The 19732-nt window shown below is 44.1% G+C and overlaps 1 protein-coding gene across 6 annotated transcripts in view; it reads left to right on the top strand.

The window, feature by feature from the left end:
* The window catches only part of ATXN1 (ataxin 1), a 228012-nt gene that overhangs the window by 120754 nt on the left and 87526 nt on the right, over window positions 1-19732 (top strand). For 5 of the 6 annotated variants that reach the window (XM_035893509.1, XM_035893510.1, XM_035893511.1 and 2 more), the window contains one exon: window positions 16520-16643. The exons of the other annotated variant lie outside the window; for it this stretch is intronic. The gene's annotated coding sequence lies outside the window, so the exon portion shown is untranslated. The remainder of the gene's footprint in view (window positions 1-16519; window positions 16644-19732) is intronic. 6 annotated transcript variants of the gene reach the window in all.

Here is a 19732-nt window from a genome sequence, read left to right as displayed (position 1 = left end):
TTTTTTTTTTTTTTTTTTAGTTTATGGCCTGCCTTTTTAGCATTGTAGGCTCTGAACAGGTTTTTCAGTTCTGGCTTGCTTTGTGGCTCACCTGGGATAGGTGGTCGTCTCCTGCATCTTTATCAAGCGCTAAGCTCACAGGCATTGCTCAGTAAATAACATCAATAAAAGGTAAACTCACCTTGCCACTGTTGCAATTCTCAGTCTTCCAAAAAGCCAGTAGATGGGGTGTGTGCAATTCCTGTGCAAAATCACTGCACTTCTCAACCCAAAGATCCAACTTTAATTTTTACAGTTTTCTTGCAGAAAGCCTTTTTTTTTTGCTCTGAGAGATGGCCCTCCATGTGAATTGTGAATTTAAGCATCCCTGAGCAGAAGCACCCAAAATTCTTGATTGATACTTATGCATGAAATACTCTGAGCATGATTTACTTTGTGCCTTGCAAGACAGTTAGGTCTTTGAAATCGGGGTATGAATTTTTATCATAAGCTTTTTTTTTTTTTTTTCTAAATTAAACTAGTCATGAACTAGGAAAGTGCTGGATAACTGAAAATAGACTGCGTTACTACAGACTTCTGCTTAACTTGAGGTTGCAATATTAGGTATAGATGCCATGGGGCCAACTGTGAAATACACTTCCTCTTTTTGTCTCCAAGCCCAGCACATAAGAGTAAATGTCTATTTGAATGCATAATTGTGTTCATTATAGATGTGAAAATTGAATTTGCTAACAGTGTAAATGAAAATATTTTGCTGTTGTTAATGTCAATAATGGCCATATAAATAATAATGATAATAGAGATGAGGAGGGGTGCCTAGTGACAGCCCAGGGTGGATTTCATGCCTAAAGGTCAGTTATGGTAGACCTGACATAGGAAGGAATTTAAAACAGGAGACAAGTGGATTTGGGACAAGTGGGTCCCTGTGTTGTCTTCCTCAGGGGAGATCACAGCAAAGCAGAGCATGAACCAACATAGAAATAAACTGTCCCAAGGTCATTTATGCCATACAAAATGAAACAGTCTAGAGATGGAGTCTTGTTGGGTAGGTCCTAGCTGCTTATACCTGATTTGCGATGGAGAAACCTTCAAATGATTTGGTAATAATTAACCAAGGGAACTCTGCTAAAACACAATCCAAGTCTGACATGTATGCACGTAAGGAGGGAGTATCTTGCCAAGAAATAAGTTGAAATTAGAATCCTACATCAGAATTCAGTTATCTTCTGAGAAGTGTGAATGCTGATGGCCAAGATTTACAGCTGAAGTTTCCCAAGAGATTCTGGGAAGAAATGATGTGCATACACATATACGCTTTCCTCCAAGCTATTAATGCAGTTGTGGGAATATAAAAATCTTCAAATAGCAGAGTAGCCTCAATTAATTCAAAAGAAAAGTTTAATAGTGGAGTATGACAGAGTCCTGAAGGCACGGGTTTTGGTCGTGCCTGTGATGAAAGGGGTAAGTAACACGAACCTGTTACCGAGCGCTGCCTTTCAGATGAGAGCTGCAATAGACGTGTTTTAATCTGGAGTGGTGAAGTGTGCCCAAAATACTCCGAGCATTTAACAGTTGCACCAATGATTCACTTCCCTAGTAGTCTGATTTTGTATTACAGCATAATCTGTTTTCCCTCTGTCTTTAATGTGCAATTCTGCTGAGCATGCAGTTCACATTGGCTGCCTCGGGCGGACTGCAGGTCAGCTTTTGAATGTAGGAGAATTCATGAAATTTAAGTATTTTGTGTACAGTTAACAGCAGTTGTGCAAGTACAAAGACTTTGCTTTATCAGCAGATGTGGTCTAGGTTTACATTTATGTCCACATTCAATTCTTACGTTTATTGCAGTTGAGGGGAAAAAAAATCAGGAGCTCGGTGCAGTCTTTAACAATCTGCTTTGGTAGCCGGCCAGTCCACTTACCCTTGCGTGAAGCACATGCTGGGGTGGTTCTTTCTTCCATTAACTCTTTGATGCTGGGGAACAGGAATGATTCACATGATGTGGAAAGGGGGAAAAAAATGAAAATAAATGCAAGATTAGCAAAAACTTCGTACTCGCTTTGCGCCAAGCCAGGAAGGGGTTTGCATACTGTGGGAACCATTAGATGGTAATGTTTGCTGGGCTGCTGTGGCAGGCAAGGGATATTTGAGAAGGTGATCCAGCCCTGCTGGAGGCTGCAGGGGGAGTGGAGGGCAGCCTTTCCGCGTGGAAACTAGAATTGGGTTGGGCACTTTCTGGTTAGTCAAAAGGGTTGCTGGCTGTTGTTTGCGATAGCTCGGCTGTTTCCCATGTGACATGGGCTGCATTTCCTCGCTTCTTGCCCAAGCTGGTGCTGGAGTTTGGAGTAGAAGGCACTTTGCCAGCATTGCTCACGTCTGGTTAAGGCTTTTTTTTTTTTTTTTTTGTTGGACTGGGAAGAGATGGGGAGGAATCATACCCATGCATGGAGAAACGGTGATGAGAGGAGTGCACAGGAAAGGCCACATATCCCTGCTTCCCAAGTGCAGAAATAACCAATGCCAACGTGGGAGCTTGTTTGTAGCGCCTCAGCTTGGCCCAGCCACGTGTCCATCGTGTGGTGAGCGAAGAGTGGGGTGGGACTTCCTTGCAAGGTGATTAATGCGATCTCCAAATGCTACAAGGGGGAGTAATTTGCAAGCGATGGTAGGAGCTTTTTTTCCCCAGGGTTAAGTACTGTGCTGTCCTCCTTTAAACCAGAGAGATGAGAGTCCAGGAGAAGGATATGAAAAATAGATTAGCTTAAATTGAAACCTGGCATCTGGAACACCTCAAACTTTGGCAGACCTCGAGATAATACTTCAAAGTTGTTCAGCCCCACAAGGTACAGTATAATTTTCTGTTTGGTGAAAGTATTACTCGGGAACTGGAGTCAGTCTTGGGGCTTCCTTGCGCTGGGCACTGTCATGCTGGCTAGAAGATAGCTCCTGGCTGAGCTGACTCTGAGCCTGCACCTTCTGAGCTGCTTACATGTGCCCGTTTTCCATCTCCCCAAATATTTAGCAGTAAACATTTACCCTGAATTGGTTTTACCACATTGAGCAATGAAGAGTAAATATGCTCGAGCCTTACTGGACCTAACTGTCTTTACTCTCCTGAAATGATCTTCCGTATTTTAAAATCCAAAGCAAGATAAATATTCTTTGTTTTGTGACAGCACGAAAGGAGCATGGCCTCCTAGTTACCCTGAAATCCAAATGTACGCAGGGGCACTTGGAAAGCGCTGGGCTTGCTCAGATCCCTGCAGTTTGGCAGGTATCTGTCTCCGTACTTGATCCAGTCTGGGCACTGAAGAGAAATTTAGCACATTGGCATATCTGTAAATTTACCATCCGGGCATTGATGGGGTGATTGCCTGAGTTTAGTTCTCAGAGGCAGAGAACATCTTCCGAGGGCACCGAGTGCCTGTAATTTGCACCGTAGTACATCGACCCGCTTTCTCTTTTGGCGGTTTACAAGGGCAAAAGCAAGCCAGCCTAGTTCAGTTTTTTTAGCCACGTGCATCTGGAGCTCATTCTGCAATACGATTAATACATGCCTGCACAGAGGTAGGATTTTAGGTTGCAAGATTACTGATTGGTTTCAATGTTGTTTGCTGCTTGAATGTTGTTGTGTTTTTTTATCTAAGGTAAAAAGAACTTCTAGCTTATAACGAAAACCACATTTTCTCTTAAATGTCTTGATATGAAGTGATTTAAACTAAATTTCTGCACAAATAATTTCCAAGAGATTGGCTGTCAAGTACGATAAAAAAAATCTGCACTTTTGCAGGGACCCAATGAGACTTTGCAAATTTAGATTTATTCTCAACGTTGAAGGTGGTTGAAGATGTCACTTTTTAAACAGCACTTTTAGAAGTAGTTAGCTTAAAAGTATAGCAATTCAAAGCACAGAGGGAATTACTACAACTACTACAATTAGAAGCAAAGCAGGCACAACTCCCACTTCTGAAAACTTTCCTATCGCAGTGCTTCCTCTCTTGGCCTAGAAAACCTCAACCCCCCCCTCCCAACTTTGAGTGGCTTTGCTTATTGACTTAACATAGTTACACTCAATAGCATTAGGAGACAGAGCAGAAAGGGCTGCCAAATCTGTCTATAAAGAATAATCTTTACAGAAAGCTTCACAGAGGTATTTTTTTTCACATGCTTTCAGTCTCCTGAGAATGCTGCTTTTTTGAGGAAAGCAAGTTTTAGGGTGCTTTTTTTTCTTTTTATTTTTTTTAACAAGGCTTGTTTTGTTAGGAAACCACTCCCTTCTGCTTCTGCATTTAGACTCACTGCTAATTGCCTTTTGGTCGATGACATTTTCCATGAATTGCCACATTCTCCCACACTGTTACAACTTCACACTGATTATGTTATGTTATGTGGCACTTCTGCCTGCTGCCTTCGGGAGGAGTGGCTGAGAGAAGGATATGGTGTACCTGGGAAATTGCGATTCATTGCTTTCCAAGAGAAGTTTGCTGGAACCGAGTTTTGTAGCTGCTAAGAGATGGCAGGGGCTGTTCCTCCCAGACTAAGAAGATAGGACACAAGGGCAGGTGGGATCAGGAGGGCATCCTCTTGCTGGGTTGGTTTAAGCACCGCTGCTGAAGATTTTGCGTAAGAAGTCATGACAAGGCAGCGTGTGGTGTGTGTCAGGCTGATATTTTTCATCCTAGTTGCATGCTGCAGTGGAAAGCCAACCCCAAACCCTGGTGCCAGAGAGGGTGCGGGAGGGGGCAATCTTTGCGGACACTTCTGGCTCACTGAGCCCCTTGGGATGCCCACTGAGCCTGAGCTGCAAGCCCATTTTTCTTCCAAGGCCTGGGGATGGCTCAGGTTTGTCCTTAACTCAGCTCTTTCCTCTGCAGCAAAACCTTGTGGAGCTGACTGAAGCTCAAGTGCTGCGGACATGAGAACTGGATGTAGCGGAGTTGTTCAGCACGGCTAATCCACTTAAACTGTGGAGCTCATCTGCTGATCTGCAGGGGTGACGGTGCTCTTAGGTGGGGTAGCTAAAGAGGCTTTGGCTTGAGCTAGCTCTTCAGGGCAATGAAAACCTGCAGCTAGGGCTGAGGATCTGGTTACACTAAGTTGGCCCTGACCCAACCAAATGTGGTTAAAAGTGAGAGGTTAGGTGAGATAAACCCCTCTGCTTAAGCCTTGTCTTAGCTCAGGAGCTGATCAACGCATGCAAGTGCTTTTCCAGTATAACTGCTTTGATCAAAGTTAGGGCTTACTTGGTTTCTGAATTGGGATGAGCTTTGCCAGTAAAAGCCCTTTTTTTAAATTGGGATAATTACATCCACACTACTAGCCGGTAAGGTTTCTGCTTTAATCGAGTCACTGCACATAAGGGTACAGATCTTTTACAAACTCTTCTCAGAGCTGTTCAGCGACAGGACAAGGGGCAATGGGCACAAACTGAAGCATAAGAGGTTTCAGTTGAATATGAGGAAGAACTTCTTTACTTTGAGGGTGACAGAGCACTGGAACAGGCTGCCCAGGGGGGTTTTGGAGTCTCCTCTGGAGATATTCAAAGCCCACCTGGATGATGTCCTGTGCAACATGCTCTAGGTGAACCTGCTTTAGCAGGAGGGTTGGACTGGATGATCTCCCGAGGTCCCTTTCAACCCGTGCCATTCTGTGATTTTACAGGTGCAAAACCTGTGATTTCTGACGTAGTAGGCGTGGTTGGGTCCTGCCTACACGGTGGCCATTGGCGGCAGTGCAGGATGAACAGCTGGTGGTGTAACAGCATCTCTGACTACATTACTCTGTTGTCCAGTCTGCGATATGAGGGTTTTCACCTCAAAGAGGTGGTTAAAAAACTCAGGTCCATCTGACGCACCAGCAGGAGCAGCAGTGGCTGCAGGCAAGCCCAGCATGGCCTTTTCTGCTGCATGATGGTTGGCAGGGGTGGCTGCAGCCTGCAAGAGCAGGCAGGGGGCTCTGCTCCTGCCCTGCCATTGTTTATCCTGGGTAAAACCTTTATTTGTTCAGTCTTAACCTTTTTTGTGTTTGAAGGGAAAGGAGAGGGAGTACAAGGAGGGGTGTGTGGTGTACGTACTCTGCTGAGTCCTTTGCTGTCCTCTCTGTGGTCCTAGAAGGTGACCACAGAGACTAAAACGTGGTTGTCTTGTGAAAAGGGCTCATAATGTTCCCGCAAACCAAAATCTCTGCAGCTAATCCCTGCTTGCCACAGGGAGGTAGAAATGGGAGTGCCACAGTTCTGGTTGATTCTGGTCCCACTGCAAGCCGATGCAATCTGGGACCACTCTCACACCACCCACATGCAACCCGTACCCCCAGGGTACAGAGACCTGCTCCCTCCTTTCCTTCAGCAGCAGAAAGAGGCAGAAATTAAGGCAGGACTCTCAACGATCTCTAAATTGCAGGAAAGGCTGAAACTGGTCAGTTGGAATAAGGAGAGAAGCAGGAAACAGGAGCACCTGTGTTGCATAGCTTTGGGCAGGTCAATTATCCCTTCTCCCAGAGAAATTGCCCTTTGCATAAGGTATGAATAGTAATACCCAACTTACCTTGCAGGAGTGTTATGGAGTGTGCAGTTAAATTTTCTTTTTTACAGTGTATGTAATATGTAAAACCCTAAATGAGTGCTAAGTATTATTGTGTTTTAATTTTATTGAGGGTTAAACATTGGTGACGTGCCCAGCTGAGCATTCACTGGCAGCGAGCTAGGCAAGTGACCAGCAGCAAGCGTGCTTGGCAGCAAGCAATGGACAAAAAAGGAAAACGGGGCTAACTTATTCCAGTCCTGCATATTTTTTTTTCTGTTACCACCGTACATTTCCCATGAAGCAGATGGAGGTGATCAAAATACTAAATTGGAACTCTACATTTTAATAGACTAAAATTTTACTGTATAAAAGGCAAATAAAGGTTAATGGCATGAAAATTTGTCTTGCAGGAGGGTGAGAAAGTGGAAGTGCCTGCAAGCGTGCCCTGAATGGTCCTTAAATGATAGCTTTCAGAAACTCATCGTACCTGAGTAGTTAACATGGCTGATTTTTCACTGGGGGGACGCATGCCCAGGGTGCTGGTTCCTATCTGTTTCATGCTACTGCTGATGAGGGTTTTGCATTGCCAACGAAGTGGACTAAAAACCTGGAGGGCAATCACTTGGGCAGGGTTGATACCCCCGGTGCCAGACTCCGATGTGTTTCTGTGTTGGAGCTGCCGAGTGTAAGAGAGGGAGAGACGGCGTGTGTGATTTCTCCCGCTTGCTCTAATTTTGCGTGAAACGGGGGCTTTCCAGCGGTGGGGTTACTCCAAGTGCGATCGCACCAGCAGGTTTCACGTTGCGCCTCGACGTGCGTGTGTCTCCCATGCGTTTTGTTACTGCCTGCTCATTCTCGTTAATTTTTATTAGGTGTGAAATGCAAAGGCTTGTCCTAATTACCACTGGTAGATGATAGCACCACTGAATAACAATCTTTTGATAATCAGGGCTAGCTTCTGCCCTCGGATAATTACACACCAGGCTCACTGGAGCCAGTGTTTTGCCAGTAGGGAGGAAGGATTTGGCCCACACTTTTCTCTGTATGCATTAATTCACTGTCTTTGCTCTGTGACAGTGTCCTGAGGAACAGGTCCACAGGTCAGTGAAGCAGAGGAGGATCTTTCCAGTGTCTTTAAGCTTTGGGCCAAAGTCTGCATCCTACCCTTGTTCTCATTGCATTTGAAAACATCACTTGGCCCTGGATTTTCTCAAGGTTTGCTTTCTTTGTCAGGTCTAAAAGCTGTCGTGGTCACTTAAACATAGTGACAGCATCAACTCCACGCTTAAGCTCTCGTTTAGTGTTGTTTCTGAAAATATCAATTGCTGCAAGAAGACAAATGGTAGAGATGCAGCATATGTTGCACATAATGGTAATTTATTGCCTTTTTAAAAATATTACTGTATAAAATTTAGGAGGCAAATCTCAAATCCGGTGAAATTCACAGTGCAATGCCAGTTTATTTGGAAGAACCTTAGTTTGTCCCTAAATCTTGAAAGTCCTTAACTACAATTTCCTTTCTTGCATGCCACTCACCTTTAAGGTGATACTCCTTTTTTTGCATTATTAATTACCGTTATTGTTGTTGCTGTTATTATTCCAGGAGATCTGTATGGGAGGAACGCCAAAATCTGGATTAAAAATAGCGTTTTCATGTCCTCCCACTCACTGTACTTCGTGCACAGAATGCCTTTTATAAATGCAGACTTGCTGCTTGGCTAGATAAAAGAAGCTGTCACTTCATTTCCATAACGAAGTCATTCCCAGGAGAATTTCATTGTTTTAGCAATAAAATTTTTCTAAAAGGCCTTTTATTTTGCCTGAGAAATGTAATAGAAATGAACTTCTGAGTGGTTATTCCACAAAACAATTAGGAGAAAGCAAGACTGTCTTGATTTGATGTAAGGAGATTCGTATGTATAAGAAACCTCTTCTGTGTAAGATGAGAATAAATTCCTAACTGAAAATCACGTTAGAAACACACACACATACCCCAACCTTACACAAAATCACAAGGGTTTTTTCCTTGCTCGCAGAGACGTTGCACGTCTTTATCAGCACTCTCCTGAACAAATTTGGTCGCATCCTGAAGTTCAGTCCTATTCCAAAAGGCACTTGCATGACTTCTGATTCAGATGCTTTTGTGAATTAAAGGCAGTTGTGGATAATCATTACCACTTATCACAGTGCATTAATTTTGTTACCAGGTATGTTCTTACTCTCGGGGAAGAATGATCGCTGTGTACCGTGTTGAGGCTGAGCGCTCCTTGAAGCAGGGACCATGCTTTTGCTGTGTGTACGTCGGCTGTTGAGTACGGTGGCAGGTCTGGTCCCTCCCTCCCTGCCTGCGTGCAGCATGCTGCAGTGGCCTCTGTCACCACTTCTCTGGCACTTCTGACCCCTTTTCTCAGCTGGTCTGTGTCCCATAGCAGCGTGACGTTCCTTTTCTCTGAATGCTGAACGTGCTAAAGCATGTCAGAGTTAGAGCACGAAAGAAGTGCTGATACAGAAAGTATATACAGGAAGCAAAATGTTCTATGGGTTGGGTTTAGTTCTCTCCTTTCTTTTCTTTTTTTTTTGGGGGTGTGTGTGTGTGTGTGTATCTCTCATTTGTCACACATTTTGAGCCAGGTTTGGGTTTTGCTAATTATGAATCGATGCAACTACCACTTCAGTCGCCATAGACAGCCTACTGCTATGGGTAGGTACGTGTGATCAAGAACAAAAGGGAAGAGGAGAAAAACATTTTCTTCGTAGTCAGGAACGCCTTTATAGATTCAGCATCACACTTAAGATTGCATTGTATTAAAGAAATGCAACAATTTTGGAAATTATTATTTATAGGGAGGTCTGTGAATTCAGGATGTGATCTTCTGACTCACCCAACAGCAAACATGTTTGCACTCCGGCTGGTATGACTCACGCTGGCATTTGTCTTAAGTGTGGCAATTGTTTTAGCCCTCTGCTTGGTGCACGATGAATGAAACGGCTCGAGGTCCCCTGTTGCAGATTTACTACGTGCAGCTACGCTGGTAAATCGCAGGCTCAGCTGTAGAGTATTTCCTGTAACACACACACACACACACAGGCACGCACATGCACATACACACACGTGCGCGTGCGCACCCCCCCAAGTAATACTTTACTTTTAAATACTAGATTCATAGAAAGGAAACGCATAATTACAGTGCTGGCTTCTGCACCACATAAAGCAGCCCACATCAAAAGGTGTTTGCCATTAATGTTTCAACAGGTAATCTCTGGATTTGTTGCCAAGCCGTGTTCCTGTTACTTAGCGCTCAGTGTCGAAATCACTGAAATCTCTGTTGTAAGCTAGCACAGTCATCTTAATCCTGCAAAAAAAGTTAGTCAATAGTGCCTTTGTTTTCCAGCACTGTGTTTGGCGTTGCATCAGCGGCACGAGAAGACGTGGCCGTGCTGGAAGCGGGGAGAAGGTTAAGGGTGGGTTCTGGGCCGGTTTCCTAAGGAAGCGAGGCTCACGTGGTGGCATTGTTCGTGCCTCTGCCCGGGTGTGTGTGTCCCCGGCCTGGCGGCATGCGTTGCTCGGGTCCTCCTCAATCCAACCTGCTGCATGGGTAGAGGCTACGGGGAAGCTGCTCCCTGAAAGCTTTGTGTACGTAGGCAGGCGAGGAGCTGCGGGAACCTGTGGCTGAACCCAGTGAGGCAAACGCCATGGCCCCAGCTCAAATCTTACCAGCACCAGGGAATCTGTACGGCGGGCATCTGCTGGGCTTACTGCTGCCACCAAAGGTCAAGCCTTTCTGCTGGTATTTGTTAATGCTACAGCCCACAAGGCTGTCTCCTTCAAGTGGCTTATGTTTGGCTTGTTAAAATATTGCAGATAAACAGAACCTCAGCTGTTGGTTTTGGTGCTGCTGTGCTTTGGGACTCGGAGCGTTTGGATTCCTCCTTCAACGCCGTCTGCTTGCAGGAAAGCTGTGGCCATTGTCTGTGAGATGTCTGTACGTTTAATGAAGGCCTCGCCCTTGAGCCTGGTCTCATCTGTAACAAGTTAGGAGGGTGCTGCAGTTCTTCAAATAACGCAGGAGGCTCATTGTCTCAACTCAGGGCTGAGCTGCATTTTTTGCATAATAGCTTCCACAAAAGAAAAAGAGAAATATTTATGTCATGTATCAGAAGCATCCAGAGTGGTTATTTTTATTGCTTATATCTGTTCAACATTACTGGCTTTGAGCCTGAATTATTATGGACCATTTGCATTCTTCTTCCAATCTCTTCTGCTCAGAAGACCTGTAGGAATGACTGTGTTGCAAACATGCAGGCAATAGAGTTGTTTTTACTTAAAACCTCTGTGTGAGAATGAAGACAGTTGGCATGCTAAGAGAAATGTAAATCGGTGTTGAAATCCCGCCTCCTTGCTCCCACTATTCCTGCTTTGATTGCTGTCAGAAAGTGGCAAATAGGGGGTGAGGATGTTAATGGGGTGATGGATTTTTACGTCATTGACATCTTATAGGAGGTGTTTGTGAAGTATTTTTCTTCTTTCAGTTCTGTACTGTTGCTTCCTTGACAAAACATGCTCCTGTTAGTTTTCTTTTCACCTGCTAGCGTTGTGTGTTGTGCCCACTGCCCACCTCTTTAATACTCTTTTAATACCTTATGCTGCCCTCTCTTTGTGGGAAAATCTCACAGAGCTTAGAAACTGAGCACAGCAATTGAAGCACAGGGCTGAGAACAATTTAACTTCAAGTCTGGTTGGAAAAAAGGGGTATTACTGAAGTACAAATAATGAATACGGTTGTGATTGCTGTTATTTGCCTAAAGGTGATGTCTCAGAGGTCCTGGTCAGGCTCGTGTTTGTATTATTAGGCACCGTGCGAATGGAGGGCGTGAGCTGGACCTGGCATGCCTGCTTTCCCATTTACAGCTGTTCCTGTGGTGATGAACCTTAGGGAATGGGTAATGAGAGCAGCAGGGACTGCTCTGGGAATAAAGTTGCTTCCATGGTTTCCAGCAGAACATTTGGAAGGGTGGATGTCCAGTGAGTAGGGCTGAAAAATCCCATTCCCAATCTGCTTGCATAGGTTGGTGTTAAAACAAGGGGCGCTTTACCTGAGCCTTAAGTCGGGAAAAATACCCGCTGTGGATGAAATAATGATGAATAATGGGTTTTTTAGATTCAGTCTTGGGACACTAATTTCTAGATGACTAACAGGTAATGTTAGTTGTGCATTACCAGTGGTCATCTTCAGCGTCCAGTGGCTCCTGCGCTAGAGGGTATGAGGTGCAGCCTTACCCTGTCAGCCCCACTTGCTCGTCCTGTCCATCTGCTGTTTGCAGAGAGATGGCCCCATCCTGCAGCATTGTCCCAGTAAGTACTCGCACGGGAAATGCCGTTGACATGGGAAAGATGTGCAGGGCTGGGGTGGCCTTTGGATGTGTTCACGGGGCTGAGGAACATGCATCTTCTTACCCCTATTACAGATGGATCACTTCCTTGTCTGAGCCCCATGATCTCCATGCTGGTTTTCTGGTTTAGGACCTGCAGGATATGCAAAGTGCTGACAACTTGATTTGCTCTTCCCTTACACCCAGATACAGTTATTCCCCCTGCACAAAGTGGGTGTTACACCTTGTGAAGTTGGGCATTTCACTATGGACCACATGCAAAGCCATGGGAAGTGCTTGTTTGTGTGACAAAGCTGTGGAGAAACAAGCTTCAGAGGGTAAATGCATGTTAAACAGAAATCAGAGTGGTGCCTGCCTGTTTTATGCAAACAAACCCTCTTTTGTGCTGAGGTGCTACTCCTTCACTGTGGCCTTAAAGTAGGCATAATTGTGATTTGAGTCTTTTTTACACTAGCAGAACAATTAATGTAAAGATGACTCAGCCCCATCAGGAGCAGCCTTTGTTTGTTAGACAAAATGTGAGGAGATTTTCACATGGGTAGAGTTTGGCATGGCTAGTGTACGGGAGCTTTTAAATTGAAATCTAAAAGATAGTTCATTCTTGGTTGGTTTGTGGTTGTTTGTTTTTTTTTCATTTCCATTAGAATCTTTTCAATATGTGTAAAATCAGCTAAACCTGTTGAAAATCATTTAGAAGTTGTTTCCTGACATGATAGATGATATACACATTAGGTAATTGAAACAGCACAAGCTCCAGGAAGATGCAACCTCACCATTTCCATTTGCGGTGTGGCATGATTGAACGTGTCTAAAACTATTTCATGCAGAGGGAGAGTAAAGGAGGAAATGAATTACGGTTTTATTTGAGTTGAAGGATTAGTAGTGGGATAATGGCGAACAATGAAACAACTTGGAACAACGCTGCTGTCTCTTAAACAGTTTTATTAGCTTGTGCTGATTTGTGAATTAGGAAAACCAAATTACGTGATACAAGAGAGCAAGGAATGGCAATTAAAAACCTGCAGGAAAGGACTGGAAAAATGGTGATCTCTCACTGCCTGCTCTTCAAAGCGAGATGAAGAGCATGACCTTTTCTTGGAATAAATACAGGGTATTGCACAGAGCTGACTTCTGGTTTTCGGTTTTGCCAATTTGCTGTTGCTTGCTTGTACTGTGGTTCTTACTTGTTGATTGCCCTGGGGCCCAATTTCAATATCTAAATACTCCAAGAAGTACTTCCATGTTCTTTGATTTGAGGGCTGTTCATCTCTCAATTACACTCCTCATCTGTCAACTCAGTGCCCTTTTTAGTGCTCAAAGGCAGGGCTATGCTGTGATATTTGAATAACCATAATGCTATGGGACCATGAAAAACAGCTTCCTTGCACAACACTTCCCATTTATAGCCGAGATGTGATCTCTGACTGCATATGTGATAATGATTCATTGATCAGGTTGAAACTTCAGTTGCAAAGCCTGATTAAAACCTAGTTGTACTGCAAACCAGCCTTCCTTGATGGTCCCTCCAAGTTACAACTCTTGCATGTTCCAAGACAAGCATGTCATTGCGGCCTGTCAGTTCTGCGTAGCAAAGAGATCATCCCAGTTAGGGAATGAGTGTCTGCTCTTCAGGCGAGGACTGTGCTTCAAGAAGCAGCGTATCTCCCTGTGCGTCCTGAAGTTTATGCCATGCTGTCTTAAAATCTTCAGCATTAAAATGTCTGGGAGGCAGGCAGACGTGCCTTGCCCCTCGCCGAAAGAAGTGCCTTACCGGTAAGGTCAAGTAAGCAAGTTGTAACAGATTAAATTAGCTTGTGCATTTACAGCACATCATCTGCTCCGTAATAACCGGCTGCGTGCGTGATGCAAAGGCACCCTATAGTAAATACAAGGTGTCTTGACCTTTTTTCCCTGAGGGGTAGGCTACCTTGCTTCATGTCACCTTTCCCGTGAAGTAAGAATGCATGGACGGGGGTAGCTGCCACAGAGCACCACCGCACTGTATGGCACAGATGCTGCTTGTGACTTGTTCCCATGTCCACGTGCTGGCGTGGGTCTGCAAGACAAATTCCAGGCTGATAGCAAGATAACTGCATAGTTAGCACGCAACACTTGCTCCTGTTTCAGTGATCGGAGCCCTGGTATAGGCAGTCAGAGCCTTGCTTTGCTTGAACAGAATCAAAACCCTAATCTGCCTGTTGAAGTCAGCAGAAAGACTTTGAGTGCGGTGGGTTTCAGCCCGATGTTACACGCAGCTGACTCTCCAGGGAGGCTTAGAGGAGTCCGTGCAAGCAGGAGCTGCAAAATCTGGTGCAGGAGACAAGGTGTGCCTGGAGTAAACTTCCCTGCTCTTACTAAAATAACTGGAAGCCATCTCATTTCGGCAGAAATGTTAAATACTTTGTTGTAGTCTTCTGGAGTACGTTTTCAGGTTCCCCTGAGTGCTGAATGACAAGAGAGAAGTATTGGGTGAATTTTTGGGAGAAGTAATGAAGATTAAAAGTGGAATTGTTTTAGGAGATTTTTAGATTGCCAAATGATTGGAAAAAAACAGAAGTGGTAATTTTGAAAATGCCAAAATATTTCATTTTAACATCTAGAAACAAAATATTTTGAGTATTTTGAGGTGGTGGATTGGTTTTTTTTTTCAATCTTGTGTTTCACCTAACTTAAATAAACATCTTGAAAATAAATTGGTTTGAGTTAAACAAAATGTTGAGGGTTGACTTAAATATGGTTTGGGGTGGTTTTCTTTTGGGTCTGCTTTCTAAAGTTAAAAAGCTTGTGAGATGATGTCTGAGGGTATGCTTCTCTGTCAGATAAGCAGCAGAGTTCCATTTTAGTAGAGCTATTGTGATAGAATATTTTTTTATATATATATATATTTAGTAGAATATACGTAGTAGAGCTATTTAGTAGAAGCTAATGATCAAAGTCCTGGAAGTTTAGCCAGGGCCCGAAGGACCTTGAGGTTGCAGTGCCAGTGTCGCACAGGAGCTGTACTTCCAGCTCAGAGTTTTTTAAGCTGGGAAGGCTTTTGTAACAGGTATCTTGCAATGCTACAGTCCATCAGGGTGAGGACAAAGATTCATGGAACTGAGGCTCATCATCATCATTGCCAGTGCGCCCTGGAAAGTCCCAGCCAGCTGGAGGAGGTGGCAAACATTCATGGACACTGCTCTGTGAGGGCTTAGTCTCAGCCAGTAAATCCAGTAGTCTTCTTACACCAAAGCTGGACTAGCTGGGCAAATACTGGTTTGGGTTTTGTAGGGTTTTGTAGTTATTGCTTTGTATGTTCAACTAAACCAAATTTTTTTGAGTAGCTTCCTCTGCCTACTACCATTGCATTGCCTTCCCTCTGCTCTTCACCCATGAACTGTTCTTGTCCGTCTGTCTGACTTGTTTCCTGCCTTCACGTAGGGTGAGATTCATCTGCATTCATCTGTAGCCATCTAGTCTGAGCTCAGTGTCTAGACTCACTTTATGGAGGGAGAGAAGCAGACCTTTCTAGAGAGTGATTCATTCTGTCCTGAAGCAGATGCTTAAGATAGGTCAAATTAATCATTTTCTAGATTGCCTAGTTTCCTCCACTGTAAGTAAAGAGAGCTTGTGCTGTCTCAGGTGTCTGTCTCAGGTGTAGACTTTTGCACATGGTTTTGGTTCAGGGATATGGACTCCACTGTAGTGCTAATGGGATGGAAATTTGTGTGCGTGAATCCTGTAATTACATGTGAAATGTTTGAGGAGCCTTATGTCAAGGAGATAGGAAAGGTTTGTGGCACAAAGTGAAACTAAGAATTTAGGAAGTGCAAGTAGACCATGGGAACCTGGCTGAAGGAAAAATGTTCAGTTTGGGCCCTGTGGAAATACACACCCTGTTTTAAGTATTCTGTGTGGGGTTCACATAAAAATGTAGCGCAGCAGTTTTCCCAGACCCCAGTAGGATCACCCCCCAGGCTGAGGATAATCTGGTATCTTGTGCAGTAGGTCAAAAAAATTAAGGAGTTGGTCCATAAAAAAAATCAAACAAAAAATAAGTATGAAAGAACCACATAATACTAAAGATCTCAGATGTGAAGAATACTTCCTAGGGAGGAATAGCAAGTGTGTGTGTGTGTATATTTTTGGTTTCAGTACTCCTCTGTTGCAATATTACAGATAACCGCAGAAATAGATAGGTGTTTACGTCCCCTTAGAGGAGTTCATTGAGAAGAAAAATCTTCCTGAGTGGATCTGTCTGCACGCCGTGGGCTTTGTTTGCAGACGCTTTTCAAAACAACAACCCCAAGTAGTTTTTTCTTCCTCTTGTTATGGCAACAGAAGCATCCAAGAACTATTTTAATTATGTATCTGCCTCAGCAACTCTGAACTGGGTTTTAATTGTTGATAATAAGAAGTACAGAGCAAATGACTCTTCCTATCCTAGATCAGTGTTTGACGTATGCTCGCTCTGTACTGGAATCTCCATCCTGGGAGCTCATGAAAAATGCACTTTCTTCAAGGAGATGTAGGAATCAATTGCTCATTTGCTGGACAGCTGTATGGATTTTCCTCTTTTTATTCCTTGCTCTCCTTTCTTACTTTGTTTTGCTTTTCTTTTACAGCTCTATCTTACTTTATTTGAAAGAGGAAAGCCAGTGAGGACCTGTGAGCAATCCGGCAGCTTCTGAAAAACCTTCATGCTAAAGGATAATCCAGAATTCCCCGAAGAAGAACATAGTGAATGTTGTGAGTTCCTAGCAGCGATAATGTGTACTTGCAATTGTGTCTTTTGGGGGGTGGTATCTGCACTGTCGTGTTTGCTCCCATCCCTGTGATATACTGAGCATCTTTTCGCTCTGCTGAAACCAAAGGCAGATGTGTTTGGGTTGGGCTGCAAAGGCAGACTTGAATGTCTCTCCCTCTCTCTTTTTTTCTTTCTTTTAATATCTTCAAGGGCAGAACAGTGTTATCTAAGGAAAGATGCTGGGTTTCTTTGCCTTGGACTGCTACAGTTATTTAACACATTACTGTCTCATTTTAGTTAAATATGTAAGCCTGCATTGGAAGGCCTTGTGACTGTGTAGCCTAACAAGAATGAAAAGTATTATGTACAAGTTCAGCAATCTACAGGTCAGATTCAGGAGTTTTATACATGCTCATACAATGGTTGAAAATACTTGGCCACTTTCAGATTAGAGGAATGCAAATGTGGTTACTTGCGCCTGGTATTCCAAACTCCTATTGCTTTGATCAGTTTGTTATATTAGTTTCAGGAGAGGTTTGTGTTCATGGGCATTGGAGTAGCACACCTTTCAGAGGGAAACACAGTCACATAACTAAGACTCTGATCCAGCTGTGGCATTTAATAAAAAAACCCCACCTGTTCCCATGAGGGATGGCGAAGAAGACATAAATATTTTTAGGTCCATTGTTTTTCTCATGAAGCCTACTGCTTTTCTGGGTTGAAATGGGCAAATGTGCAGATCAAATGTAAACATCCTCAAAGAGGAAAACAAGAATTCTCAGCCTGCCAGGTTTGAAAATAATCCTTATTTTTGTCTTAAGAAGGAACCTTGGGGATTTCAAAATTAGGTAAGTTAGTATTTAAATCCTTATGCCCAAGGTATGCAGCAGTCCTTCAGGATGTTAGTAGTGATAAAACAGCTGCAGATTCTTCCAGTTGGAGCAAATTAATTTTTGCACTTTCCATAAATTTAGTAAATATTTTAAGACTGCTGGGTGTGCCTTCTAGCTCCCTGGAAGTTGGATGCCCTCCTTTGCTCTGCTTTTCCTTTTGGGTTCAGGCGTTGGGAAGCAGATTGAGACAGAGTCTTAAGTGGTGCTGCTTTCCCAAGAGCGACTCACAAAACAAATGTTAGAGAAGACTGAAAAATCTTCATCTCTCCCCTTTCCCGCACGCTTTGATCTACAGTGAAATAGTTAACAAAGCTGACATTTCAAGCTGTTAGTTACTAGTGCCACTAAGCTGCCAAGTTAGTAACTCATTAAGATGAATAAGGGGCCTCTGAGACCTGGAGCTTCTCACTGTCTATGTATCCAAGCAGACGTGGCCATATCAGCTTATTCCCACACTTTGAAAGACTTCTTTGAAACCACAAGGGCTTACTTTGCACACTGACATCCTAGAGCAGAGGAGGGCAGCCTTAAATAATAATAGTAATAATAAAAAACTGTCCTAGCATGCAAAGCTGTTGGGATAACAGGAGATGTTTGTTCAAGATGTTGCAATCACCTCCACTGATTGCAACAGCAGCACCACCTCATGCCGAGGAGAGCATTCCCTGGGTCCTCTAAGGTATGTGGTGTACCAGATCAGCCAGATAAACTGCATGAGAGGAGGAGGCAACCATCAGCCATTACAGGGGATGGAGTATCTGTCTGAGATGCTATCGGTGTGATTATTACATTCTACCCTGTCCTAAACGGTTTAAAACGAGCCTGCTTAAAACACAGTGCAGTGGTCTGCTATTGCGGTGGCAAACCCCCGAATTACACTTGCGAGGCCCGGGTTTGTGCAGAAAAAGCAGTATTCTCACCAGGTACGGAATGAAAGAAAGTGCTCTTGAGAACGGCTCTCACCCTGGCATCCAGGACGGGTTTCTTTCAGGGAGTTGTTTGTAGGTGATGGAGAGCTCTTTAGAAGTCCCTGGAGAGTGTACTTTGTCACCTGGCTCCTGCTTGGAGGACAGTGCTGCAAGAGGGAGGGCTCCTCCGCTCCCCTCCCTTCTTTATCTTCTGGGAGAGACAGGAATATCAGAGATGAGGAGGGATGCTGTTTCTGCTGAAAGAAAATGCCAGCATGCAGTGACTTTACTGAAAAATACTGTTCTCTCTTCCCTGAGCGTTTGCAGGGTGTTGTCATGTTAAGATGTGCAGAAGGCGATCAGACCTTTCCCATTGTGAGTGGTAGCTGTTCTCATCCCTTCCACCTCCTCCTCCTGCCACCCAGAGAAATTTCAGAGGAAGAGGGGCGGGGGGGGAGGCGGGGAACGGGGATGGGAATAAATTGGGACCAGTGTCTTGTATCCACCTAGAAACTGCCTGTTTACTAAACAGTACAAATTTCTCGCTTCCTTTCTCCTGCTCTCCTCATTTGGATGAAGCACATTTCTGGAATAGCAGAGCTGGTACAAATCAAGTCCATATTCCTCCTTTGCAGAGAGGAAAAGGGATGTCAGGAGGATTCGTTAAGGAGGAACGTTTATTTCACTTAGGGAGGGGTAAAAATGAAGCACGACGAGGCTCCTTTGCTCTCGCAGGAGGGTACCTTGCAAATTCCAGCATACGGTTTTGTATTTTCCTGATAGGATTTAGGTATCCTGACGGGTTTTTTTCCACCCTGAAAACATATGCTGCAGCTTTTTTTGAGTGCTAGCCGCACAAGCACAAACACATTCTGACAGGAGCAATGAATAAAACTCTTCGTGTTCCTCACTCGCAGGCATTTCTTCACCTTTTTTTTTTTTTTTGTGTGTGCTTATGCGAAAACCTCTGGCATGGTTTGTGGGAAACGGAAAATAAATCTTTAAATCCAGTATGTGTCAATAACTGAAACATCCTCAGTCAATCTTATATGTATAACTGTTACTTTGGGCAAACTGCAGATGGCAGGATAGTAAACATCCCCACTCCTTGCTCCGACAGGCTTTCCGTGCCTGGCTTTGGTGGGAACCTGCCATCGTAAGGGCCGAGCACGATGCTGGAGAGGATCTCAGGGGCAGCTGCCGCACAAGGCTTAGCCCCGGTCGCATCCCATTTTTGAGCCACCACGTCCTTTCTCCGCTCCTTGGCCTTCCTTGCTCCCTTTTCACCCT

This window comes from Egretta garzetta, unplaced genomic scaffold (genome assembly GCF_000687185.1).
Source record: "Egretta garzetta isolate BGI_Z169 unplaced genomic scaffold, ASM68718v1 scaffold14, whole genome shotgun sequence".
Classification (NCBI taxonomy): Eukaryota; Metazoa; Chordata; class Aves; order Pelecaniformes; family Ardeidae; genus Egretta; species Egretta garzetta.
Note: the sequence above shows the minus strand (reverse complement) of the source record. Positions and strands in the feature narration are given on the sequence as shown.